This window comes from Anolis carolinensis, chromosome 1 (assembly GCF_035594765.1).
Source record: "Anolis carolinensis isolate JA03-04 chromosome 1, rAnoCar3.1.pri, whole genome shotgun sequence".
In the NCBI taxonomy this organism is placed as follows: Eukaryota; Metazoa; Chordata; class Lepidosauria; order Squamata; family Dactyloidae; genus Anolis; species Anolis carolinensis.
The window spans coordinates 340,010,641-340,038,246 of NC_085841.1; the positions used below are offsets into that span (position 1 = coordinate 340,010,641).

Here is a 27,606-nt window from a genome sequence, read left to right on the forward strand (position 1 = left end):
TGCTGATAGTTTATATAACAGCGAAGGTATTGTTCCAAGGAGGCATTGGTGCGCTCAGTTTGCCCATCCGTTTGGGGATGGTGAGTCGAAGATAAACGAGAGTCTATGCCCAATAGTTTTTGTAGTGCCTTCCAGAAACGGGAGGTGAATTGAGACCCACGGTCTGTGACCAAGCTCTTGGGCAACCCATGTAATCTGAAAACATGTTGAAGGAATAAATCTGCAGTCTCTTTGGCCGTGGGGAGGCCATCGCAGGGAATGAAATGGGCTAACTTGGTGAAAAGGTCCACCACCACTAGGATCGTGGTGAATCCAAGGGAAGGTGGTAGGTCAGTGATAAAATCCGCAGAAATTATTTCCCATGGACGGGATGGGGTAGGAAGGGGATGCAGTAGCCCTGAGGGCTTCTCCCTTCTTGTCTTGGAACGCTGGCATACCGGGCAGGTGTTGACATATTTTTCCACATCCTTGCGGATCTTGGGCCACCAGAAATCTCTTAGGATCAAATGCATGGTTTTAAATAGTCCGAAATGCCCTGCTGGCTTGCAGTCATGACACAGACGAAGTGCCTTTTCCCTGCTCGGTCCTGGAGGAATGTAGATGTGATTTCTATAGCAAAGTAACCCATCCTTAAGCGAGAAGGGAAATTGTAGTCCTTGGCGAAGTTGATCCTGAGCCCAGGCATCCGCCTGTTGACTGGCCCTGATTTCCTGAGCACAAAGGGGCCCTGGAGAAGAGGGAGTTGATTCAATTGGAGTGGATTTGGTGTTCCCCACTGTGAGCGTGGCAAAGTTCTCGGGCTGCAGCAATTGGGATTCAAAGGTCTCTCTGCGCCCTGCAGTATATTCTGGTTTCCGTGATAGAGCATCTGCTTGCTTGGTCTGAGCTGGGGTTACATAATGAATCTGGAAGTCAAAACGCTCAAAGAATAAAGCCCAGCGCTGTTGCCTCTGATTTAACTTGCGGGTAGTTCTTAGATGTTCTAGATTCCGATGATCAGTATGGACCTCAATGGGAAATTTGGCCCCTTCTAACCAATGTCTCCAAGTTTCGAAGGCTGCCTTTATGGCCAAAAGTTCTTTTTCCCAAATAGTGTAATTTCTCTCTGGGGCTGTTAGTTGACGGGAGTAAAAGGCACAAGGGTGAAGATGATCTCCCACTGGTTGCAAGAGTACAGCCCCAATTGCCACATCGGAGGCGTCAGCCTGCACAACAAAAGGGGTTTTAGGATCTGGGTGCTGAAGGATTGGCTGGGACGTGAATAATTTCTTTAGTTGCTGGAACCCTTTCTCTGCTTGCTCCGTCCAGCGAAAAGGCTGTTTCCCACGGATGCAGCTGGTGATTGGATCAGACCAGCGGGCAAAGTCCGGAATGAACTTGCGGTAATAGTTCGCGAACCCCAAAAAACGTTGCACCTCTTTCTTGTTGGTTGGCGCCCGCCATTCCAATACTGCTGTAACCTTTGCCGGGTCCATGGAGAGCCCTAGTGGTGAGACACGGTATCCCAGAAAATCTACCTCTTGTAGATCAAAAGCGCATTTTTCCAACTTGGCATAAAGTCCATGATCCCGCAATCGTTGTAACACCATTCTGACGTGGTTCTCATGTTCTGATTGTGATCTAGAAAACACCAAAAAAATCGTCCAGGTAGATGATCAAGAACCGATCTAGATAGTCCTGAAAGATATCATTGACAAAATGTTGGAACGTTGCGGGAGCTCCACATAAACCATAATTCATGACCAGGGACTCGAATAATCCGAATTTAGTCTGGAAGGCGGTTTTCCACTCGTCCCCCTCCCTGATGCGAACTAGATTATAAGCCCCCCGAAGATCCAGCTTGGTGTAAACCTTGGCCCCTCGTAGCCGATCTAATAGGTCCGAGATCAAAGGCAGGGGATAGCGGTTCCGCTTAGTGATATTGTTCAATGCTCTATAGTCCACCACCAAGCGTAGGTCCCCTGATTTCTTTTTCACAAACATCACTGGGGAAGCAGCTGGGGATTGAGAGGGTCTGATGAACCCCTTGCGGAGGTTTGACTCTATGAACTCCCTGAGAGCTTCTTGCTCTGGTTCAGTCAAGGAGTAGAGGTGTCCTCGCGGGATCGGGGCCCCCTCCACCAAGTCAATGGCACAGTCATAAGGCCTATGCGGGGGTAGTCTCTCGGCTTCCTTTTCATTGAAAACATCCCAAAAGTCTGAGTATTTCTTGGGCAAGGTGATGATGGATTCAGCGTCTGTGGCGTGACAGACCTTGGCTACAAGACAATGATTTTGGCAATATTTAGAAGCAAACTGCAGTTCTCTGTTGGTCCAAGAGATGCTAGGGTCGTGGAGTGTCAGCCATGGGATTCCCAAAATCACAGGGAAGTGGGGAACCTCGGTAACAAAGAAGGAGATCTCTTCCATGTGTTCCCTTATCCACATTCTGGTGGGCTCAGACCATTGGCTTACTGGACCTGTCTTTAGGGGGCGGCCATCTATGGCTTGCACCACCCGGGCGTTCTTGAATTCGTGATATTGTAATCCCAGAGAGTCGGCATACTCTCTATCAATGAAATTGTTTGTCGCTCCTGAGTCTATCATGGCATGGATCATGACGGGTCCTTTTTTCGCTGACCACAAGGTGACCACTAGGAGAAATAGGACCCCGGTTGGCGGCTCTTGAGTGGGGTTTTTGACCGGGTTGGCGAGCCTCTCTACGCCCGGTCGCTGGCTTCCCCTGCCGGCTTTGCGCCAGCCGCCTCGGACGCCTTCGTCTCCACGGAGGACGCCACCGCCAGACGAGCGGCAGGCTTTCCTTTGGCTGGACACTCTCTGGCAAAGTGGCCCCCGTTTCCGCAGTACCAACAGAGGTTTAAACGTTGGCGGCGGGCCTTTTCGGCAAGATCTAGTCTGGGACGCACATTGCCCAACTGCATCGGCACCTCCTCGCTGCCTCTGGGGTATGGGGCTGGTGGCGGGGGTCTCCACACTGGACGCGGCTGGATGCCGGGCGGAGCGGGAGGTTTTGCTCCAGCTCTTCCACTCTGGCCTCGGATCCACTGTTTTCTGTTGGCAAGCATGACTTCAGCTCGTAAACATTGATCAATGAGTCTTTCAAGAGAGTTTGGAGGGTCCACTTTGGAGATTTCCTCCAACATCTCGATGTTAAGACCCTCCCAAAACTGTCCTCTGAGGGCTATGTCATTCCAGCCGGTGTTTTGGGCCAGCACTCGGAACTCGGCTATGTACTGGGACAAGGGCCTGTCCCCTTGGGAAAGGCGCCGGAGTTTGTGGCCGGCCGCCTCTAAATTGTCCTTGATCCCCCAAGTTGCCTTAAGGTGATCCAAGAAGTTTAGCGCGGAACTTAGATGCGGGGAGGTGTCATGGAGCCAGATCCCAGGGCTGAATTTCCAAGCCCTGAATCTGACTTCATAACATAAAACAACCCTGCAAGCACCTGGCGGGAGAAGATAAAATGAGCCTGGGAACTCAGAGTTGAAAGTATAAACAATTATAATTGCTGTAGTGTGTGGGAATAGAAATCATGGTAGAAATGTGATCCAGAAGGTGGGGCTTGATGATGATATTTGCGTGTGATATTACGTTGCATCAGAAGTGATAAAATTAGATGTATGTAAACATTAGGTCATTCTCGACTTTTCCAAAGTCATGTATTCTTCAATAAAGATTGAATTTGAGAGCAGCTATCATTGATCTGCGTTCAGACTGATCCTTTGAAGTGAGCCTGACATTAAAGTCGAGAATCCATTTCTCACCCTCCTGCGGAATTCGCAGTGAAGTGATAATGAGTGAAGAAGGAGATCAAAGCCCAAATGGGGCAGAGAGGCCTTTGCAAGGGGCCCGGCCGAAGAGGGAAGAAACGCTGCAAGCCATAGCTTCCTCTACGGGATACCCCAGGCCGAACGGCGTGACCCAGAGAATTCCCAGGGGAGGAAGAGGCGTCTCTGCGGCTGCAGAAACCAGTTGGGGATCTGGAGGAAGTATGCCGGAGACCGTGGCCCTGCGGTTATCCATCCTGGAAACTAATTTATCCAGGCTGTCGGAAACCGTGGGGAGATTGGTGCCATTATTGGAAGAGAATCTCCAAAAGGAGCCCAGCCGATATGGCGCCGAGAGAGAACCAAGTAAAGAAGGAGATTGGAGCCAGAGGGGCCAGCGAGCGTCAACGCAGAGTCCCGTGGCGGCAAGGGACGAGGGAGATGAGGAATACTGGCGGGAGCTGGAGTTCCGGGACAGAATGGCGCGAGAAGTGGAGCGTCAGCGAGCCCTGGGAACTCTGAGGCCGCCATCTCCAACAGAGCTCCCAACCCCCCGAATGGGCGTCGGGGTGGAAAGGCCACTGGGGCCAGGGATCGGGTCCAGTGGATTGGCAGACGAAGGCGGAGAGGAGCGGGGGATCCAGGAAGAGGAGGAGGATGTGCCGTACGACGAGGAAAGGCGAGATGAGGGGGCTACAGCAAGGCCAGTATGCGGATGGGCGGAAGAGCCGACAGCGGCGGCAGACTTTCGGGAGCCGCGCAGAATGACCACCGGAGTGGGGCGCGGCGTGTTCCAAGGAGCCGCCCGAGGAAACCTGATGCAACCCTTCCCCATGCCTCCCAGACAGCATCAACGGGCTGCAGAATGGATGCCTAGAAGGGAAGATCTCAAACTAGAATACGGAGGGGAATCAGATGAACTGAACTTTTTTCTAATTAGCATCAGAGGATACATGGAAGACAATGCACACACATTCCCCTCCGAGGCAAGCAGGGTTCGAGCCATCGGCAACACACTAAAGCGAGGAGCAGCCAGCTGGTATGTGCAGCTTCATGCCAGATGCGACCCATGCCTGAGGTCAGTGCCCCGCTTCCTCGCCGCACTGGAAAACCGGTTCAGAGACCGGCTAGAGCAATTGAGGGCTCGAGACCAGCTGAAAGGAATAAAGCAGAGGGACAAAACAGTGCCCGAGTACGCAGAGGAATTCCTTCACCTCGCGGAAAGGGTACCAGAATGGTCTGAAGTGACCAAAGTGGAGTTATTTAAAGAGGGACTGCGCCCCGAGATTTTCAGCTGGGCAGCGCACAGAGACGACCCCGAAACGCTCCAGGGATGGATTCAACTAGCGGGGCGCGTCGAATCCACCCTGGCCCAAGTAAAGCGCTTCAGGAGCGGCAGCGGCCAGCAAAGACCGGTGGCGAGGGGTCGAGGAGAAACGAGGAAGCAGGAAAAACCCGGAGGGAGGCCGGGGATTCCCTCCAGAGGAGATGACAACAAACCTAAACCGGGATGCTTTGTATGTGGGAAGACGGGCCATCGAGCAGCAGAATGCTGGGCCCGGAAGGGGGAGCCGCCAAAAGCCCCAAAGCCCAAGCCAGCAACCGGGAGGCGCGCGGAAGAGGAGGTGCATGCCCCAGAATCTTCAGAAAAACTGGTGAGTCGGGACAACCGCATGATAGTAGTGCCCATCTGCCTCTCAGGGCTAGAAAATCGGGCCACCTGCAAGGCATTTGTGGATTGTGGGTGTTCTAGAAATATTATAACCCCGGAGTTAGCAGGAGCGCTGAAATGCCAGCAGATGGCGCTTGACTCCCCAATTGCATTTTCGCAGCTAGATGGATCAGTCGCTGCTGGGGAAGTATCTACAAAGGAAATACGAGGAATCCCATGTAAAATAGGCAAATGGGAAGGAAGAATATCCTTTGTGATAGCCCCTATTGCCACATACCACGTAATATTAGGGATACCATGGCTCGAACAGGCAAATCCTGAAGTAGATTGGAGAGGAAAAAGCCTAGCATTCAAAGAACAGCAGATGCAATGGGAGATAAGCAAAATTGCAGAAGAGGAGGACGAGGAAGATGAAGCAGGGGAAATAGACCCACAGCTATTGCCACCTGAATACAGGGACTTTGTGGATGTTTTCAATCAGAAAGAGGCCAGTAAATTGCCTCCCAAAAGGAATATAGAAGTAGAAATTGAAATAACCCCAGGAGCAAACTTACCCAAACCAAAAGTGTATCCCATGTCTGTGCAGGAGAAGGAGGAATTAAGGAAATACATTGATAAAAACCTGGCGCGAGGCTTCATTAAGCCATCCAATTCTCCTCTCGGGGCCCCAGTGTTATTTAGGAGAAAGAAAGACAACTCCCTAAGATTGTGCATTGATTATCGAAATTTAAACGCAATTACTAAGGACAATAAATACCCTATGCCCTTAGTCAAGGATTTAATTACCGTATTGAAGAAAGGGAGCATATTTACTAAACTGGATTTAATTGAAGCGTATCATAAATTAAGGATCAAACCGGAGGATACTTGGAAAACTGCATTTTCCTGCGCATTCGGCCATTTTGAATACGAAATTTTGCCTTTCGGGTTAAAAAACGGAGGCGGATGCTTTATGCAGCTTATAAATGAAATACTACACCCGTTATTGTACAGAGGGGTATTCATATTTCTTGATGATATCTTGATTGTAACTGAAGATAAGGAAAAGCACGTAAAATTGGTCCGGGAAGTTTTGCAGAGACTAAGAGAAGCAAAGCTGTACGCAAAACTGTCCAAATGTGAATTCAATAAAACTCAAATTGACTTTCTGGGGTATCGGATATCTCCAGAAGGGTTAGCTATGGATCCAGCTAAAGTAGCAGATGTGAAAGAATGGGGAGTGCCTCAAACAAGGAGGCAATTACAATCATTTCTGGGGTTTGCAAATTTTTACAGACCCTTCATAAAAGGTTTCGCGCAAATAACCGCACCCCTTACAGAACTTTTAAAAACAAAAGGGAAAGGGGAGACAGCAAAAGTGAAAGCTCCTGGCGCCAAACTGAGTTGGATGCCAGAATGCCAAAAGGCATTCGAAACCTTAAAAGAATGCTTCACTGAAGGACCCATCCTAAAACACCCCGATATCAGGAGCCCTTTCATAATCCATTGCGATGCCTCAGACTGTGCGTATGGGGCAGTACTATTGCAAAAAGATCAAAATGGGAACTTAAAACCCTGTGGATATTTGTCACGGAAGTTCAGCGAAACTGAAAAAAGTTGGCCAATATGGGAAAAAGAGGCATTAGCCATATTAAAAGCCTTAGAATGCTGGCGACACTTCCTCGAAGGAAGCGGAATCCCATTTGAAATTTGGTCTGACCATAAGAACCTACAGTATTTAAAGTCTCCTAGAAAATTGTCCCCCAAACAAATTAGATGGGCGCAATACTTCAGCAGGTTCGATTTCCAATTAAAGTTTTTTCAAGGGAAGCAGAACGTCTTGGCAGATGCTCTTTCACGCATGCCTCAACACGAAGGCATAACCACAGCAAAAGAGGGGACAATATTCTCTGACAAACAATGGGGCTTAGCTGTCAGGACAAGAGCACGAACCCAAAAGGAGGACATGGCTTTTGTTGAACTCGGCGGGGAAGGAAACTGGGGAAATGAACTTAAAAAGTCTTATGAAGGAGATCAATGGATCGCGTCCAACGCAGAAAAGGGGGAACAGAAGGGGGGATTTTGGTTTGTAAACAAGAAACTGTATATCCCAGCAATATTAAGGATTAAGATTCTGCATCGTTTTCACAACAACCAGAGCGCTGGTCATACAGGAATTACAAAAACAACAAAGGCAATAGTAAAACATTGTTGGTGGCCAGGAATGAGGAAGGACATAAAGAATCATGTTGTTCAATGTGATGATTGTGCCAGAAATAAATCGGGAGGAGGGAAGCCTATGGGATTGTTACAAACAGTAGCGGAACCTACCAGACCTTGGGAATGTGTAGCTATGGACTTTGTGGGAGAACTGCCGGTTAGCAAAGGACATCGTTATATTTGGACAGTATTAGACCTGTTTTCTAAACAGGCTCACTTTATAGCGCTGACGAAACTACCATCGGCTGAGAAACTAGCTGAATTGTACATAAATCATATTTACAAACTACATGGATGTCCCAGTAGAGTAGTCAGTGACAGAGGAGTACAGTTCACAGCAAAATTTTGGGAAAAATTCTTGGAAATGCTAGGAGCAGAAAGGAGTCTAAGTTCTGCTTTTCACCCCATGACAAACGGGGCGGTAGAACGTACTCAGCAAACGCTTGGGCAGTTCCTTCGAATGTACTCTAACTTGAGACAAAATGACTGGTCTAGGTGGTTGGCTTTTGCGGAACTAGCCTTTAATTCAACTATACATTCAGCAACAAATAAAACCCCCTTTGAAGTAGTTTACGGGTATGAAATACAGCCTTTACCCCAGTTGCCAAGGTGGACAGAAAATGAGGAAACAGAGGCAGGGAAGTGGAAAACGCAAATGCTAGAATGTTGGAGTCAAGTGACTGCATCCTTAAAGGAAGCACACAAAAAGTATAAAGCGTTCGCAGACAGAAAGAGGGTGGAAGGCGATAAATTAAATAAAGGAGATCTAGTGTGGTTAAGTACCCAAAACATCAAATTGGGGCTACCTTCAAGAAAACTGGGCCCCAAATATATTGGACCATTCAGAATACAGGGTGTTATCAATGAAGTGACTTTCCAGTTGGCATTGCCAAAAAGTTTAGGGAAAATACACCCAGTATTCCATCGCAGCTTACTGAAAAAGTATATGGGGACTTTGGACAAAATGGACACATAGAGTTATTGTTTGATTTGTTTCAGAACTATGATGAAAGAAGAACCGAAGAGGAGGACGAAGAGAACGAGGGCGCCATGTCATGGAGCCAGATCCCAGGGCTGAATTTCCAAGCCCTGAATCTGACTTCATAACATAAAACAACCCTGCAAGCACCTGGCGGGAGAAGATAAAATGAGCCTGGGAACTCAGAGTTGAAAGTATAAACAATTATAATTGCTGTAGTGTGTGGGAATAGAAATCATGGTAGAAATGTGATCCAGAAGGTGGGGCTTGATGATGATATTTGCGTGTGATATTACGTTGCATCAGAAGTGATAAAATTAGATGTATGTAAACATTAGGTCATTCTCGACTTTTCCAAAGTCATGTATTCTTCAATAAAGATTGAATTTGAGAGCAGCTATCATTGATCTGCGTTCAGACTGATCCTTTGAAGTGAGCCTTGATCGAACAGTGCCGTCGCCCAATTGGCCGCTGGCCCGTCTAGGAGACTATAAATCCATGCCACCTTGATGTCTTCTTGGGGAAACTCGGCATTTCGGGCCTCTAGGTATGCCTGGCATTGGCGACGGAAAACATGAACCTTGGAAGCCTCTCCAGAACACTTGGTGGGCAACGCCAGGGCAGGGAGACGGGCTCCACGTTCCTTCAAGCCCCGTATTTCTCCCTCCTGCGTATGGAGCATATCACGGATCCTGTCCACTTCATCCTTGGCGATGGTGTAGCTGAGTGGTTGGTCACCCGGTCCGGCTCCGGTAGACATTCTGGCCTAGGTTAAATGGTGCTTAGGGTGGCGGAGTCAAACTGTCACGACCCAGGCTGCAGAGCACCAATAACCATACACAGAGGCCAGAATCTATCTAATATCTTTATTAAGGAAATATGTAAAGTCAATAAAAATAAGTGCAGAATAAAGTTCAGAAGAAGACCTCTCGAGAAAGGTCAATTATAGTCCAGGAAAACAATGTCCAATATGAAATATTAAGGTCCAAAGTTATAATCCAGTAACCGAAACACTCACTTTGCCAAGCAAAGTGAGGGGAGAAGACAAGGTCCTTTAGTCCATGAAACTTAGGCAAGGCAAGGAAATAACTTGATTCTTGGATACAAGGCTTAATTCAAGGCAACAAAGAACAAGGAGCAAAAACAGGATCCTTGGTAAATTCGTGGCGAGGTCCGGAAGGCAAGGCTGGGTTCGTGAAGCAAAACAAGGTCCTGGGAAGCAAAGCAAGGCTGGAAACGGGAGCGTAGTCCACACACAACCTACTCCCGTAGTTGACGAATTGACTCCGCAAGATTCCTACGAGGGCAAAACACCTAAGTAGGGTCTCGTTTTCCCGCCAGAGAACAATTCTCTGGGGAACCAGAACCGAAAGCCATTCTCTGAGTCCAGATGCATGACTCCCTAAAGATTCCCATGGGAAGCAGGTTTAATCAACCATTTGTTTGGCCGCGATTCTCAGGCTTCTGCGATTAGCCTGTTGAGCTCCTCTCTGTTGTTGACAATAATCACGGCGAGAAAATGGGGGAGATTTCGGCTCAGGGCTTGTTTGACAAACTTCTGGAAGACAAATCTCCTGCAGGTGCAAGGGCTCCAATTCTGGCTGAGAAAGCTCCAATTCTGGCTGAAACGGTGGGAAACCTAAGTTTTCCTCTTCATCTGTCACAACAGCGCTAGGAACGGGACTACATGGCCCATGAGTCATCACAACCTTGAAGTTGTAGTCCAAAGAGCTGGAAGACCAGAGTTTGTGAAACACGAGTTAAAGGAAATCCTTACCAAGTTTGTGGAGGAGAATATCGACAAGTTGGATAAGTTTGGAGAAGGATCACCAGAATTATGAGTTATGGAGAACAAAAGACAGAAGTGAGCATGTCCATCCTAGTGAAGAGTGTTGGGTAACAGGACTGCAATCTTCAAATATCTATAGGGCTTTCATAGATTGGAGAGTGAAGGTTCACTCTCTGCTGACCCAAGAGCCAAGACAATGTCTTCTAGTTTTACATTATAGGAGGGTAGATTTCAATTGAACATTTAAAAGAACTTCTTGGTATTATAATAATAATTATTATTACCCTGCTATCTCTCTCTGCAAAAGAGACTCAAAAGCGGCTGATACGAGCAGTTAAACAATGGAACCGATTACCTACTAAAGATCTCTTTCTCTGGCTGTCTTTAAAAAGAGACTGAACAGTTGCCTACCAAGTGTGCTCTAATGCAGTGTTTCCCAAACTTTGGTCTTCCAGATGTTTTGGAATCAGTTCCTAGAATCCTTGGTCATTGGCCAAGTACTAAAGACCTAGAGGACTGGAGTATGGGTATTGCTGCTCTAGTTGGATTTCCTCGACTGAGCAGAGAGATGGACTCAATGGCTTATGGGTTCCCTTCTAACTTTGTGCAGATTCTGTGCAGCAGCTGAAGTCAACAAGGATGAAATGGCAATGTAGGAAGCCAAGATTGTAAGATGGCAGAAGATTAATCTACCAAGCCAGGTTAGCAGTCGTGTATCCCCAAGACACGGTAACAGCCAGAAGATTCAGAAGTTAGATAGGGTTGCCAGTTCTGAATCATACTAAGCCCTGTTGTTTCTGGGCCAAAACCTGAAATCTGGGTACCATTCCAATGATATCATTAAACATTACATAATAAGTGCTAACCACCATTGCCTACAGCTTGTCATTCAAGCACACACCAAGAATTTATCCATGCTGTAGATCCATGGATCCATGCTGTAGTGTGAGGAGGTCCTATGTAAATACATAGATTCCTGGGAGTGTTTTTTTTTAAATTGTTTTAAAAAATCAATTAAACTTTGCAAATCATAGCAAGCTGTTGCTTATTACCTGGGTTGGAGAGCTGCAGATAGCAGAACTGAGCCCCCCACCCTCCCAAAACTGGAGAATTTGCACTCATTTCCTGCCTGAAAATGATCTACAAAAACTGGAGACTCAGTCGGACCCCAAAACACGGAAACCCTGTTCAGTGGCCAGGCTTGTAATAAGCATTAATTTCCGAAACTGATTTTCTAGCAAAGCTGCTTATCAAAGTAATTTTTGCTTCAAGATTTTCTGTGTATTATAGCAGCCCTGTTCCACAGTGACCTTTGGAAATCTCATCAAAGTTGAGTGGCTTCATTGTATTCATCTGCTGAGCCAAAATAATAAGACGACGAAATCCAAAGAAAGTAGAACATGGTAGTGCTTTGAGCTTTTGGAAAATCTCATCCTGGTAATTAAAATGCCACTTTTGAATGCACTATTCATATGTATTTCTGACTCCCCAAATAAACATTCTGCAGCCAAAGAGGAGAGGTGGATTTAAATTACAACATATCCCGCTTTTGTCATTTTCTTTTGATTTAAGAGAATGGGTTTGAGCCAAACCATTGGAATCATCAGTCTATAAACAGAAAAATCTTCATTATCCATAACATGGGTATGAATCACTTATTATGATATAGCTCACCAAATGCACCTGGCACAGCTGATTTTTTATTTGCAAATCTCCTCAATACGACAAAATGTGTAGTGTTGGCTCTCACGGACATATGGTGTCTTATGTTTGTTCTGCTTTGGGGTTTAACCCTCTTTTTTCGTGGCTATAAGTCAAGTCGTGAGAAGGAACATGCAATTCAACTGCTTTGCACGAACTGGCCTCATTTGAACTGGTTTTACATTTTGCATCACTGCCAAGTGAGGGTCAATGAATAATCCATGCATTTCAAAGTTGTGATTGGCAGTCAGCATGCTGAAAATCTTTTCCAATGTTATAATGAGCATCAAAACTGCTCCTGGGCATTATTATTACAAGTAAACTATGACATATATGGTATCATTAAAGGTATCAAGGTATACATATTTTAAATACATATTTTCAATGATACCTTGAAACTGCACAGTGAGCCTTTGGTTTCAATTGGAGTTTGTTTTCAGGTTCACCAATGGATACCAAAATCTAAAGATGCTCAAATTCCATTATGTACAGGGACATAGTAAGATGGTGTCTTTAATGTAAAACTAGCTTGGGTACCCGGTGTTGCCCGAGTTATTTGAAACAATGTTTTAATTGTACAAAATGCATAAGGTTGTGGATTAAATACAACTGACATCATGCCAGGTTAACGCCAAAAAATATCAGTACTTAAAGTTTGTTATGTTGGGCAGGTTTGCTCTAGATGCATCATCGGTGGGGTTCAGTGTGTTCTCTGGCTGTAAACTACAATTCCCACTATGGTGAATCAGTTCCTTCAAACCCCTCCAGTAGGTTGAGTTAGTCATGGGGGTTCTGTGTGCCAAGTTTGGTCCAGGCCAATCATTGGTGGAAGTCACAGTTTCTCTGGCTGTGGATGAACTACAACTCCCAGAAAGGAAGGTCAGTTCCCCCAAACTCCTCCAGTAATCAAATTTCAGCATATCAGGTATGTGTGCCAGGTTTGGTCCAGATCCATTGGTGTTTGGGTTCACAGTGCTCTCTGGATGTAGGTGAACTACAACTCCCCCCAAATCAAGGTGAATTTCCGCCAAAGACCTCCAGTATTTTTTGCTGGTCATGAGGGTGCTGTGTGCCAAGTTTGATCCAATTCCATCTTTGGTGGAGTTTAGAGTGCTCTTAGATTGCAGGTGAACTATACATCCCAGTACCTACAACTCCTATAAATCATTGTTAATTCCGTTGCTGTTCAGTTGCTGATCAGTTCCTCTGTTTGCTGTGTGCCATAGAAAAGAATAGGAAAGGGTTATGGGAGAGGCAGTGGGTGGGATCATGCAAATTCCACACCAATGGAGAGAATAAGAAACACTGGAATGTTTGTGGTGGAGGAAATACATAAAATCTCTTCTCTTAGGCGATCCCTCGTAGCTTGAGGACTATTGTCTTCCATCCTTGGTGTCTTGGGGGTGGGTTCTTAAGTGGCTGAAGAGACCTATTCTTGACCCGCATATTCTCCCGCAGTGAGGACATCGGTTTCCAGGTGGAAGGTGGTCCCAGTCGGGGTTAGCTTGATGCTCCTTCCTCTTGGCATGTTTCTCCCTTAAAATCTAGAATAAAATTGTCCCCTAATGAAAGCCTTCACTTGGGTGGTGGGCAGTATGGTGTTTGTGGAGGACATTGGCAGGGCTCTTGGACATGTTCACAGCACTCGCTACAACCTGCAATGTCATTGGATGGAAGGCCATTGGTGTCTCCTGAGTAGTGGGAGCTACAGCTGTTTCTGGAGGCAGGAGCTTGTCTGTGTAAGCGGACACCACAGCCACCTATACACATACTGTTTTCACTTCTATAATGTGTATAGATGTCAAATGACTAGCTTTTGGCAGGGAAGGAAGGAAGTTGGTGAGGGAAAAGATTTCAGGCCATGGATGGTCAAATCCAAATCTGTGAATATGAAAGTCTTGATTTAACTTGATTAAAGAATCATAATAAATAATCCTGGAAAGTTTCTTCATTCAAAATAACAGTTCCTAACAACTAGAAAATTAGTACTAATTTCCAGAGTCAAAAGGTGAAGGGTGCCTCTATACCAGGCATGGGCAAACTTGAGTTCTCCAGGTGTTTTGGACTTCAACTTCCACAACTCCTAACAGATGATAGATTCCCATAGCATCTGGAACAGATGCTCTGATCTGGAAGAAATCAGAAGGGCCACCCAGTCCATCCCACTGTCATGCAGAAACACCCAAACAAAGCACCCCCAACAGATGACCATTAAGCCTCTGCTTAAAAGCCTCCAGAGAAGGAGACTCCACTATGCTATGAGGCAGCAGCATATTCAGCTACCGAACAGCTCTTACCATCTGGAAGTTCTTCCTAATGTTTAGGTGGAATCCATTGTTCCATATCCCAGGTGCCAGAGCATCAGAAAACAAGCTTGCCCCCTCCTCGATGTGACATTCTTTCACATATTTAGACACGACTATCATGTCCTTCCTCAGTCTTCTTTTCTCCCAGCTAAACATACCCAGATCCCTCAACCATTTCTAATAGGGCTTGACTTCTCAATTTTTTTACCATTTTGATCACCTTTCTCTGGATATGTTCCAGCCCTTCTTGAACTGTGATGTCCAGAACTGAATAATTCCCTGATTCCATAGTATTGAGTCATGGCTGCTCAGGTGATATCAGACTGCATTAATTCTAAAGTATAGCTCAGGCATGGGCAAACTTAAGCAGCTGAGGAGGAAAAGGAAAGGTCCTGAGGCTATTAGGAATTGCGGGAGTTGAAATCCAAAACACCTGGAGAGCCAAAGTTTGCCCATGCCTGGTATAGCTACGCCCTAACTGAACCTTCTCCCTGTGTTATTTTTCTATGGGCAAGGCAGTTTTCTTTCTCAAGGATGGGTTGTTCCCATATAATCTTTTGCACATTGGAGGAGGAATTAGTTTCATATGTGCTTGAGCTGGTCAGTTTAACCAGTGCGAAGAGACAGAGGGAGTTGCAGTCTGACACATTCAGAAAAATAGTATTTTCCCCATTCCTTTTTTGGGTGAAGGAGTATTTAGCTGGAAATATATTCTTAGAGAAATTATTCCAAACTCAGTCCTAATATATAGAATATTGACCAGAATATATTAATGGTTTTGCCATTTATCCTTCACAACTCACAATTTCTCCCAGCCATTTCTGCCCTAAGACTATGCATTTTATTGTAGTGGTCAGAGACGAGGAGTAGAAAGCATTAAAACAGTAAAATCAGAGGTGTTTTTTTTAAAAATTAAGATCAATGATTCAAAACTTTAAAAGCAGAAAGTGCCCAACATGCCCCAAGACTACATAACTTGCATTCATCATATTCAGACAGCTCCAAATTGCATAATTTTGCTCCGCTGGGCCTAGCTCGCTCACATGCACATTCTTTTTTTTACAGGTTTACAGCCCTGAATAATATAGACAATTGTTTGATTCAACTGCAATGGAATGTCTTAATTCTGTTTCCAATTATCCATGTAAATCTGGGATTTATGTGGCTGATGTTGTGCCCACCACCCCTTACTATTGCTCAGCGGAATGGACATTTTGTCTTGGAACACATCTGAGTTTTGTCTTGGCTGACCTGTGAGTTAAGCAATGTCTAGACTGCATGTGAGGCAATATCCCTGTCCAGAGAACAAGGGTGGTAGACATCCATGAGGTCATTGTGTCCTGTATCTTAAATCCAATTGTAATCCCACCTAAAGTAGATCAAAAGAATTTACATAAGTATTAACTCATCAGGTTCCCATTGATTCATAGTGCCAGTGCACCATTAGGCTAATGCATTATTGCCCCCTATAATTATATGGAGGAGAAAGCTTTTACAAGTTTTGGGGATGAAACAACCACCTTCTTTGCCAGGAGAACACTACTGTTGTTGTGTGCCTTCAAGTTTTATCTAACATCTAGCAATGCTTAGGTAACCCTATCATGGGGATTTTTTTTTTAATTAAATTTGCTCAGAGTGGATTTGTTTTTGCCTTTCCCTGAGGCTGAGAGATTGCAACTTGCCCAAGGTCACCCAGGCCCCTTCTACACAGCTGTATAAAATCCAGATTATCTGCTTTGAACTGAGATATATGGCAGTGTAGACTCAGATAATCCATTTCAAAGCAGATAATGTGGATTATCTGACTTGATATTCTGGATTAATATGATAGTGTAGAAGGGCCCTCAGTGGGTTGGTCTACAGAGCTGAGGCTTGTCTAAATGGATGAAAACAATTGTTTGGCACCGCATTTTCCCAGTCTGCACTGATCCTGTTGCACATCACATATGGAGAGATTGCCATAACTGAAAGTCACAGAGGACTGAAAACCACTAGCCTAGAAAACCTTAGATAAATGAATTTCCCAGGCCTGCATTCAGAAGCTAAAAGTTAAAAGAAGATAACCTGGCTTTTATATGGCAGTGCAGAAGGGGCCTCAGTGGATATCCTTGAATAATAGTTGGCCAAAGAACGAGGTGTTTCAAAATGGTGGACCTAATTTGAATGGAGTGTATTTCATGATGGCAACATGTTACAATTACATATAAAAGTACAAACAGTTTAATATGTTATCAAATTATCAAGTTTTACTAACCATTTTGGGCCAGAAACAAATCTAAAAAAATAACTCTGCAAATGGAGAATTAGGCTTATGTTGTTGTGTCACTATCTTGTGTATAGCTAAGGCCAGTGGCTATCTGTGCCTGGCGAGCGGCATCTAACAGCAATCATTGGAAACTCTGTGCTCCACGCTTTCAAGGGACAAGAGATTCATTCATGGGTGGTTTGTGATTGCAGAAATATAGCAATTTCAAATCAGGTCCAACTTTTTGGAAATACCCTGTAGTGAGTTTTGCTTCATATCTCACATATCTCATAAGGCTAAATGTACTTTTCAAAGGATTTTGGAATCCAGACCAGCTCATAGTGAAAACAGGTATCAAGGCATCTCCTCCTATGAGCCAGTGCGGACCTTGAGATCTTCCGGGGAGGCTCTTCTCGCGCTCCCACCACCGTCTCAAGTGCGGCTGGTGGGGACGAGGGAACGAGCCTTCTCGGCAGTGGCTCCCCGGCTCTGGAATGCACTGCCAAAAGAGATCAGGCAATCCCCTACATTATCCAATTTCCGTAAGGAACTGAAGACCTGGTGGTGTCGGCAGGTTTTCGAGTAATTATATTGGACTACCGCCGATTTCTGGGCCTGAATATATTGCACAAGATTTCCCTAGCCTAAAATGATACATTTTAATATATTGGTTTTATAGTTCCTGTCCCCTTGATCTGGTCATGTAAGTGTGATTTACTGTTATAATTGTATTGTTTAATAATGTTTATTATGTTGTTATGTAATGTTTGTGTTTGCTTTTATGACTGTAAACCGCCCTGAGTCCCATCCGGGAGATAGGGCGGTATATAAATAAAGTATTATTATTATTATTATCATTATTATTATTATTATTATTATTATTATTATTATTATTATTATGTAAGATGGCATCAGTCTTCCACTCCTTTTACCCCCTCACTATTTTTCCAACTTCCTCCATCCTCAGTCCTCATACTCATCCAGATTTCCCATTCTTCTCCCTGCCTGGATGTTTGTGAAGCACTATTTTCAACTACCGGTACTTTTGTCCATACTGCAAGTCAGAAACAGGAGGGTCACCAAGCAGATAGGTTGCACAGAAATAAAACCTATGTAGCCCACTCCTACACAGCCTTAAGTAGATGTAAGTAGATGTAAGCTTCCTGCTTTTAGGGAGACTGCTTGTTAAGAGAAATAACTTACTACTGAGTAGCCTTATTACTACAGAAAAGATTATCGTCTATCACCTAATGGCATGTTTTAATTGATTAATCAGTCCCACTTGACAGCAATATAAACCTGTCTTGCATTGTGCTCTGCCCTAAAAAAAGCCCTCTGAAGCAAACTTTGGATGGCTCTGAAATTTCAACAATTCAGGAGCAAGTTTGCATGTAGCGAATGTTTGCTACTGTTGCCAGGATGAAAGCTTTGAGACACAAAATATGTGGGAGTGTGACAGACCAAGGAGCTGTTTTTCCCCCTTCTTTCAGAAAATCCAACTCTTTCAGCCACATCAAGGTTACATGACAAGCAGTCTTTTACATTTAAAGGAAATTTGATTTTCAGCAGGGGGTTCATTTATATACTGATGTGAATTAAATTGACAAGAGAAAAGGAGGGAGAAGCAAATTAATCTTTGGAATTTTCTAGTCCACAGACACTGTTTGAATGTGCTTTTTCTTTTAAAAGAGGCAGACGGGCAGAACAAGATAAAAGGAGATGACTGAGTCAGAAGGCCAGGACTCAAGGTCCTTCCAATAGTGCTGGGAACCAGGCTAAATATATGATCAAAGTCCTGGAGGGAAAAGTTTCTCTGCTGTTTTGTCCCCTGCCTTCACACACTAAAGACAACCCAACACAGGAATATATGTCATCTGAGGGACCTTATCTTCTCCTCCCACAATCCATGTTTCCTTCCTAGCAATGCTCCATATATTTATTTCTGTACTCACTGGGATTGCCAGCTGTCCCTTACAACAAGAAGTGCCTTCAGTTGACCCTGGATGGCATCTAGCCACCCACAAAAGAAAGCCTGGAGTTTGGGAAGGAGGTGGGAATAGAAACCCAGGAGGAATTAGCTTAAAATAACCCAATTCCTCCTGGGTTTTAGGGAAGTGTCGAAGTGCCCCGGGTGGTGCAGTGGGTTAAACCGCTGAACTGCTGAACTTGCTGACCAAAAGGTTGGAAGTTTGAATCTGGGGAGCGGGGTGAGCTCCCACCATTAGTCCCAGCTTCTGCCAACCTAGCAGTTCAAAAACATGCAAACGTGAGAATATCAATAGGTACCACTCCAATATGAAGGTAACGGTGCTCTATGCAGTCATGTCAGCCACATGACCTTGGAGTTGTCTAAGCTCTTCGGCTTAGAAATGGAGATGAGCACCAACTCCTAGAGTCGGACACAACTAGACTTAATATCAGGGGAAAACCTTTACCTCTACTAAAAGGGCCCTTGGCCATTCCTTCTCAGCCTGATCTACTTCAGAGAATTTTTGGAAAGATGGTGACAAAGATGGTGTGCAGCTTGAGCTTATTGGGAGTACAAGATAAACAAACAGTTACACATGCCTTTTATTTATTTGTTTCTATATCCAAGTCCCACTATTACTTCAAGACATGAGGCAGAAAAGTGAGTGGCAATCGTATGTTAATCTTTTCCACCATTTGCTGGTGTTTTCCCATTGTGGCAGACAGGCAGAGTGTGCCAGGAGCAGAAACAAGGAAAGGGAGCTCCCCAGCTGAATCTCTGCAGGGCCTTGGTCTGGGAAGATTCTCAATGGTCTCAGTACTTGATACTTGCTCTATCTTCAGTGATGGCTGGGAGAAAAAAGAGTAAGAGTGTCAATCATTTCCTCTACCCTCTACTATACCATTCATCCTTGTGACCATTGCAGAAGATGGCTGGAAATATTCTAGATTAGCTTACCCATTTACAAAGTTGTGATGGTGGTATGGTGAACGTGAGCGTGTTATCACATGAGACCATGAAATTGTAATTACTGCATTATAATATTATAATTGATTGGTGATTATGTTCTGTCTTAACCATTGTTGCATTGCTTCCAACTCATCTTGGATCATGTCTTTTCATTAATGAGGGAAATCTGTTAATGCTCCAGTATTGCTGCAGTTGGAACACTATTTACAGTGAAATGTAGGTTCCTTCTGCAGTAGGGCTGCAGTCACATATAGTGAGTGGATGTAATCCTCCTCCTGCCCTCTTCCAATCCCCAACCAATCTGTAGTCACTCAATTTCAGGTGTGTAGTTGTGTAAAGTGTAGTATGTCTCCAGTTGCTGTGTGTAATGAATTAGCCTACCTTACAAGGTCAGTGTACAGGTAGCGTCAGGCCTTGCTTGCAAAAGTTAAGCAGAGCAAGAGGGAAGAGCAATCAGGCAGCCATTACTGGAAGTGCAATCTGATTGGCTGATGTAAATGGGAGAGTTGTTTAGCAACTGGAGATGGGCGAAGCCAAAATGACAATTGAGTTATGCAGTCAGAGAATCATTCATTTCCCTTAGGGAGTTGGTTGGTTTTTTGGTGTGTGAAGACAGAGATAGTTTTGGGGACTGTGTTATTAGAGAGAGATACCTCTTTGAGGAATATAGTTAAAAGTCTTCAGGGAAGAAAGGCTGAGAACTATATTGAGCCTCGATAGTTTAGAGTACTGGTGTTAAATCCCAGGAGAAGTGGATTTGAAGATTTAAATGGTCCTGTTTGTATTTCCTAGTGAACAAACATATTTCCACAGAATTCAAGTTATAAAACTTTGTAAGAGAAAAGCATAACTTCTTCCTTCCTTCCTTCCTTTTGACTTCACGTTTTACTGGGAACCTTAAAACTGTCTAAAACTTAAAATTTTACCTTTAGTTTTTGTTGTCTTCTAAAAAAACAGAAGGTGAAACAGGATAGTCAGAAGATTAATCTTCCCAAGGAAAAAAGCTATGAGAATTTGCTCTGTGGCAATGTAACATACACAAAGTAATTCAGTACAGTTGATTATTCTGTTGCCAACTCTCTAGATCCCTGCTCACATAATTAACATTTAGAGATGCTGAGCACATAAGAAAGGAACAAAAGCACACCCACTGTCCCTGTTCCATGCATCCATTGATCTCTGGTGAGCAGGAAATGGTATGCACATACAGGTTGTAGGTAATGTATATGCAGCTGGGTATTCTGCAGTGTGATTCCCCAATGGGACAGAGAGGTTCTATAGATATAAGGCTTATAAACAAACTGACTCTGTTCAAAAAAGATCTATGAAAATACAAACACTGTGAGCAGGGTGGCACATTGTCTATCCCCAGATTTTAAGTGCTTCCAGACTACAAATATTGGACAATCCATAACCTATTGCAAAACATAACTTATTGTATACACTATTGGAACATCACTACACCCAGTCTATGGACACATATCCTTTTGGCAAATGTGACTTCCATGAATTTGTGGAGACCACCTTTGGAAAACCACTAGTTTAAAAAAGTATGACCTTGTTAGAACTTAACTCTTTGAACAAGTGATATTCACAAGCATTAATGTAATGACACACAGGTAACTTCAGCTGTTAAACTGAAGAACCATGTCTTTAGACTACCAAGGGTAAAGACATGCCACTACAAATATATATTTGGTTAGCAGAGGATGGTTGTTTCTTTGCAGTTGAAGTTGCCCAAAAGATATACACTTTCTTTAAAACTCTTTGTTTTGTCTCTGAGTGCATATTTTAACTAAGTCTTCCTTGAAAAATAACATACCTTATATTAATTCACCATACAGGCACATTTCTTAATAAAGTTCAGTTACAGATATGATGTAGCTTCTCTCTGTGTTGAGAACACAGGCTATCAGTCTTAATCAGTAGTCCATATTTTTTTAGTATAGTTATACTCACTGAAGTCCATAACCAAATACTGAAGTCTCTAAACTAAGATATCTCTGAAGTCCAAACAGCAACTTATACGCATCCACCTCCTCTGAGATCTAAACAGATACTGAATATAAAATGGAGTCTTGAGTCTGCACATGCTCAGTATAATCACATGTCCATAACTCCTCCCACACCAAAGAGTCAAATCAACATACATATAGAATACAGGTTACCAAATATATGTATTAACAAATAAATAGTGAGTGGCTCGGGCAGTTGCTATTTCCAACAACAAAATCTTCCATTTTAAAGCCTCATCTGTTTTCTTTGAAAAATGAAAAGCCATTTAGGAAGAAAAATAGAACTAATTCTGAAACTTTTTATTGGTAGCTCCTATTTGAATTTGGGCTATTTCAGTGTAAGGAAACCCTCAGATTATGATCATTCATGAATGGAAGGGTTTTTTTTCAGTCAAAATATATATTTTATTCCTAGTGTCTTAGAGAAGTTAGTAGGGATCTGGGAAACACACTAAACACTATCTTGTGAACTGTATGGGCTGCATGATTTCCACCACTGAACTAAAATGGCAGTCTTTGCGTATTTTTAAAAGGTGCTCCCTGAAGTGACAAAAGACATTTGTTTCTCATAGCACATGCATTGCCTCGTCTCTGTTATTTTATGTTTGAAGTTTTGTAAGTGGTCATTAGAAGGATAAGATATTAAATTATGAGGAAATCCCACTGTAAGAATAAGACTTCATATGGCAAATAATGCACATTTCCCTTAACCACTAGTTCAGGGGTCCCCAAACTAAGGCCCGGGGGCCGGATGCGGCCCTCCAAGGTCATTTTCCTGGACCCCGCCCTCATTTACAATATAATATTTTTATATCAGTTTTAATAATATAATATATTGTATATACATATGATATTGATAATAATATTATCATTTTATACAATATAATACTAATAATAATCTATATATATATATAAAAGGGTAATGAAATTTCGGCCTAGGACAAAACAACAAAACGACACATCCCAGAAACACTAAACTTGGCAGCACAACCCCTCATCCATGCCTCTACATTCATACAACAAAAAGAAAAGAAAAATAAAGTCCTAATTAGAGGGAGAGGAATAATTGTTTTTATCCAATTGCTGCCAGTTAAAAGGCTAAGCTCCGCCCACTTGGTCTCCTAGCAACCCACTCAGTCCAGGGGACAGGCAGAGTTAGACCTCACTTAGGCCTATAAAATACAGATTATCTGATTTTAACTGGATTATATGGCAGTGTAGACTCAAGGCCCTTCCACACAGCTATATAACCCATTTATAATCTTATATTATCTGCTTTGAACTGTATTATCTTGACTCCACACTGCCATATAATCCACTTCAGTGTCCAGTTGGACACAACTGGACTTAATGTCTGGGGAAAACCTTTACCCTTTACCTTAACTACCACCAATTCAATACTTTATTTCCCATACCACCAGACTTCGCCACAGCAACGCCTGGCCGGGCACAGCTAGTACCATATAATAATATTAATTATATGTTATATATTACATATAATATTACAGTATAGTGGTATAGTTCAATATAGTAATATATAATGCTAATATTATGCTATGGTAATAATATAATATATTGTATGTACATACAGCTGCTCTGAGTCCCCTTTGGGGTGAGAAGGGTGGGATATAAATATAGTAAATAAATGTAGTAAATTAATAAATACATAATTTTAGCCTTAGGCTCCCCCAGAGTCTGAAATGACTTAAAGGCACACAACAACAACAACAATCCTAATTAACCTGACTATCTCATTGACCAGAAGCAGGCCCACACTTCCTATTGAAATCCTGATAGGTTTATGTTGGTTAAAATTGTTTTGATTTTTAAATATTGTATTGTTCTTTCACTGTTATTGTTGTTGTTGTTTTGCAGTACAAATAAGATATGTGCAGTGTGCATAGAAATTTGTTGTTGTTTTTTTTTTCCAAATGATAATTCGGCCCCTCAACAGTCTAAAGGATTGTGGACCGGCCCACTGCTTTAAAAGTTTGAGGACCCCTGCACTAGTTTAATCCTTTGTCACTTTTCATGGTGCACAATCAACCAGGAGATATTTTTCAATGAAGTGGTGAAACTGTTTTGTTTGATCTGAAAAGGGATGGGGACTTTTGTGGATCAGTATGTGGGCTGATATTAGTTCAAGCATTCCACTGGGGCTTCTGCTTCTGGTTATTTTCTTGTTCAGATGAGTTTTCTAATATGTCACTTGCACTATATCCATGTATTGTATTCTGTGCAAAGAATGGCTGTGGTACAAAAACCTGGCAGATCCAGCTAGAAATGTAAGTCAAAGCCCACTCCCCACTCTCTCTTTCTCCCCCGCCCCCCCCCCCATATATCCCAGCAGGCTTCAAATAAATATATGTTGGCCTTTGAACCAAGAGCACCTGGATACCATCTTGATTAAATTGGTCTCTCAACTAAGTGGCTTAGAATTGTTGTGAAAATGTTTTTTCAGTATATGTTCCCCAACAAACTCTACCACCACCTTTACAGCTGGAATTAGTTTATTTTCGTGTTTCCTGACCCCAAAGGGTATCATACAATTGCTCTTGATTTGAAGTGTGTGTGTGAGAGAGAGAGTATACATGTGTGTGACATTTCCATACACCAGGCTGTTGTCAAGCTGTTTTCAAGAACAAAACCTTGATATGTAGGACTCCATCTTTCATCAAGAGGCTTCTACTCACTTTCCCATCTTTCTGTCTTTCAGCTGCGAAATGTGTTAAACCCTTCTGCCCGCAAGACTGCTGATTTGAAGGTGGGTTGCTGATCTGAAGGTTGCCGGTTTGAATCCAGGGAACGTGCAGATGAGTTCCCTCTGTCAGCTCCAGCTCCCCATGCAGGGACATGAGAGAAGCCTCCCATAAGGATGGTAAAACATCAAAAACATCCAGGTGTCTCCTAGGCAACGTCCTTGCAGATTGCCAATTGTCTTGCAGTTTCTCAAGCCACTCCTGGCGCGAAAAAAAATCTTGCTGCCTCTTTTCCACCAAAAATCTGAAGCACAGAGTCTCATTTTCATGGAGGGAGTTGTAGCCAGAAAGTTCCTATCCCACGTTTAGTTAGTCCCATAGTTACAGCAGTTATCTTCTATGAATTTATGAACAAAGGGATTTTGCTCGGAATATTCATTTGTGGGTATCAGGGATGGAACTGTGACTTCCTACTACTGTTCAACTATAACTATTTTCTCAAGGGATGCTTCTACACTGTAGAATTAATGCAATTTCACACCACATGAACCATTATGGCTCAATGCTATGCAATCCTAGGTTTTGTAATTTGGTGAGGCATGAGTACTTTTGATAGAAAAAACTAAAGACCTTGTAAAACTACAATTTCCCACAATTCTATGGTGTTGAACCACGGAGGTTAAAGTGGCGTCAAACTGCATTAATTCTACAGTACAGATGTTTCTTGTGAAATGCATCTAATAGGGAAAGGCAGGTATATAAATGCAATAATCTATTGCGAAGTCTGATGCAGTTCATTTTTCAGGAAGATGTTTAAAAACAGATTAGGTGAATTTTAGTCATTGCTTACATGAAGGGTAATTGCTACATTTTCCAGATTGGCGTAGGTAATGCTTCTGCTGATGACATTGATCCAACACGCATAATGACCGAGCAATTTATCTATCTCAAAGCACACAATAGCAATTAAGTGACAAGTTCTTACATGAGAAAAGTTTATGTTTCTCTAATGAAAGCACAAGTCAGAGGCTTGTTAATAGGCTTTCTGTTGCATTAAAAAAATTTAAAAAAAACTTTGAAGAAGCCAGATTTAAAGACCAGCTTTTAAGCAGAGGTCTATTCTGTAATCAACTCAAGATCTCACCATTAGGATTTAAAGGCAAATTAAAGGTTATCAACGCAATCATGTCCCCAGCATGGCGAAATGTCTTTGGTTCCCTTGGGTCAAAGTAGAGTAGATCTCCTACTATCTCCTGTCTTCTGTGTTTGCCTTTATTGATTGCAAGGGTAAAGGTTATTGTACAGCCAACTTTATTGCAGGCAAATGTGTGTGTTCAAAATTCAATGGAAGAGGCAGCAGTTTGTGGCTGCCAGAGGGTAATGAATTCACTAGAGTCTTTGTGCTGAATTGTAAAGGAACTATCCAACACAAGGAAGCTATTTGTTGAGTTGGAATTTGGCACCTTTACCAACTTATCTTAAAGCTATTATATGGGAAGTAAAGAAACATTTCCTGGGGGGAAGATTTTTTATTTGTTAGGCAATGTCTCCTTTCCCCTACAAATTTAGCTAGGGACCAAACCACCCCCTGAAATTTTTCAGGTTAAAAAACTTGTTTAAATATGAATTTTAACTGGTTAACCAAATCCCCATGCCAAGTATATGAGAAGCAAAAATTAGAGTCTCCAGAACTGCAAACACTATCTCAACCAAATTTTGATTATTCACACTGTTATTACCTACCTTTCTAACAATTTACATTGCAATAGCAGCAATAGTTGACATAGTGGAAGCGGCGAAGTTGGTCTACTCGCAGCCAGCAAGCAAAGCCTAAGGCATGGCGGGGGGGGGGGGGGGGATTTAATCTGGATTGCATGTAAAAACTAAGGAAACTGCGGTGTTTCCCACTGGTTCATCTAATCTAAGCCCAGCCAAAGAAGCCATGGAACAGGAGCAAAGAGAATAAGCTGTGCTATTGTTAGACCTTGGACTTTATATGAACATGGCTGTGTCTGATGACTAGGAGGCAGCTCAGTTAGTGCAAAAATCTTCAGACTCCAATGCCAGGATATGTATTTCCTGTGGATCTTTCAACCCAAATGGTTCAACAGATATCCCTGGTTAGCTTACTCATTTCATGTACAAGATGCACTCTGTAAGTACGGTGTGGTGTTTGGAGGAGGAAGTTGGGGGTAAAGGTGGTCATCAGACACTTGTTGCATTGGTTGCTAAACCATTTATGTGATGGAAAAATGCAACAGAAGTCTTCAATAAACACCCTCATAGTATCATCAGAACAACTTGTGCTTGGCTGAAAACATCTTGCTAATGCACAGTGGAAAACGTCTTGACGTCATGATAAAGAACATAAGAAGAAAGCTGAAGAAAACAGAAGGAAACTTGTGTCAATTGTGGAAACTATTGTCCTTTGTGGCTGACAAGAACTGCCATAAAGAGGGAGCAATGATCCATGATCTAAAACCTCTGAAGTACCTTTGCACAATGATGGTAATTTCAGGACCTTGTTGAGATCTTGTGCCAGATCTGGAGACACTGGCCTGAAAAGCCAGCTCAGGAGAAAAAACATTCAATCACTCCCCAAATTTCTTTTTGGCTACAGACCTGTATAGTAAAGTTAAAGTATAGTTTCCCCTGACGTCTAGTCGTGCCTGACTCTGGGGATTGGTGCTGATCTCCATTTCTAAGCCAAAGAGCCGGCGTTGTCTGTAGACACCTCCAAGGTCATGTGGCCAGCATGACTGCATGGAGCATTGTTACCTTCCCACCAGAGCAGTACCTATTGATCTACTCACATTTGCATGTTTTCAAACTGCTAGGTTAGCAGAAACTGGGGCACACCCTGCTTCCTGGATTCAAACCATTAACCATTAATTCAGCAAGTTCAACAGCTCAGCAGTTTAACCCACTGCACAAACGGGGGCTCCCACGGGCCTGTATATCTGTGCCTTTATGTTCTGTTGCATTAGAAAGCAAATCGTATCATTTCTCATATCACACCACATATTGTTCTTTCTTGTCTTTTCTCTCAAAATCACCTGTTTTCAGATTTATCACATGAGTGACCACAGTTCCTGCCCACTCAATTTTTTAAACAAATCTTTGGGGATATTTAACTTTCCACTCCAATCCTGCTACTCCAAAAGAGTCTGGAGGCATCGTCCTTAAGGCAGACCCCTCTTTCTCTGGGCTCCTCTTCTTCCTCCCAATCTACTTACTCTCAATCATGAAAGTCCAAAACAAAGTTAAAGGCTAATAGTAGTGCAATTTCAAAATCCAAG

The 27,606-nt window shown here is 43.2% G+C and overlaps 1 long non-coding RNA gene across 3 annotated transcripts in view; it reads right to left on the bottom strand.

The window, feature by feature from the left end:
- The window catches only part of LOC134295542 (uncharacterized), a 156,925-nt gene that overhangs the window by 102,963 nt on the left and 26,356 nt on the right, over positions 1-27,606 (bottom strand). Inside the window, exons 3-4 of one of the 3 annotated variants that reach the window (XR_010002161.1) lie at positions 21,553-21,652; positions 19,209-19,472 (exon numbers count right to left, since the gene is read on the bottom strand). The exons of the other annotated variants lie outside the window; for them this stretch is intronic. This is a non-coding gene — a long non-coding RNA (uncharacterized LOC134295542). Of the gene's footprint in view, positions 1-19,208; positions 19,473-21,552; positions 21,653-27,606 lie in introns of those variants that run through there. 3 annotated transcript variants of the gene reach the window in all.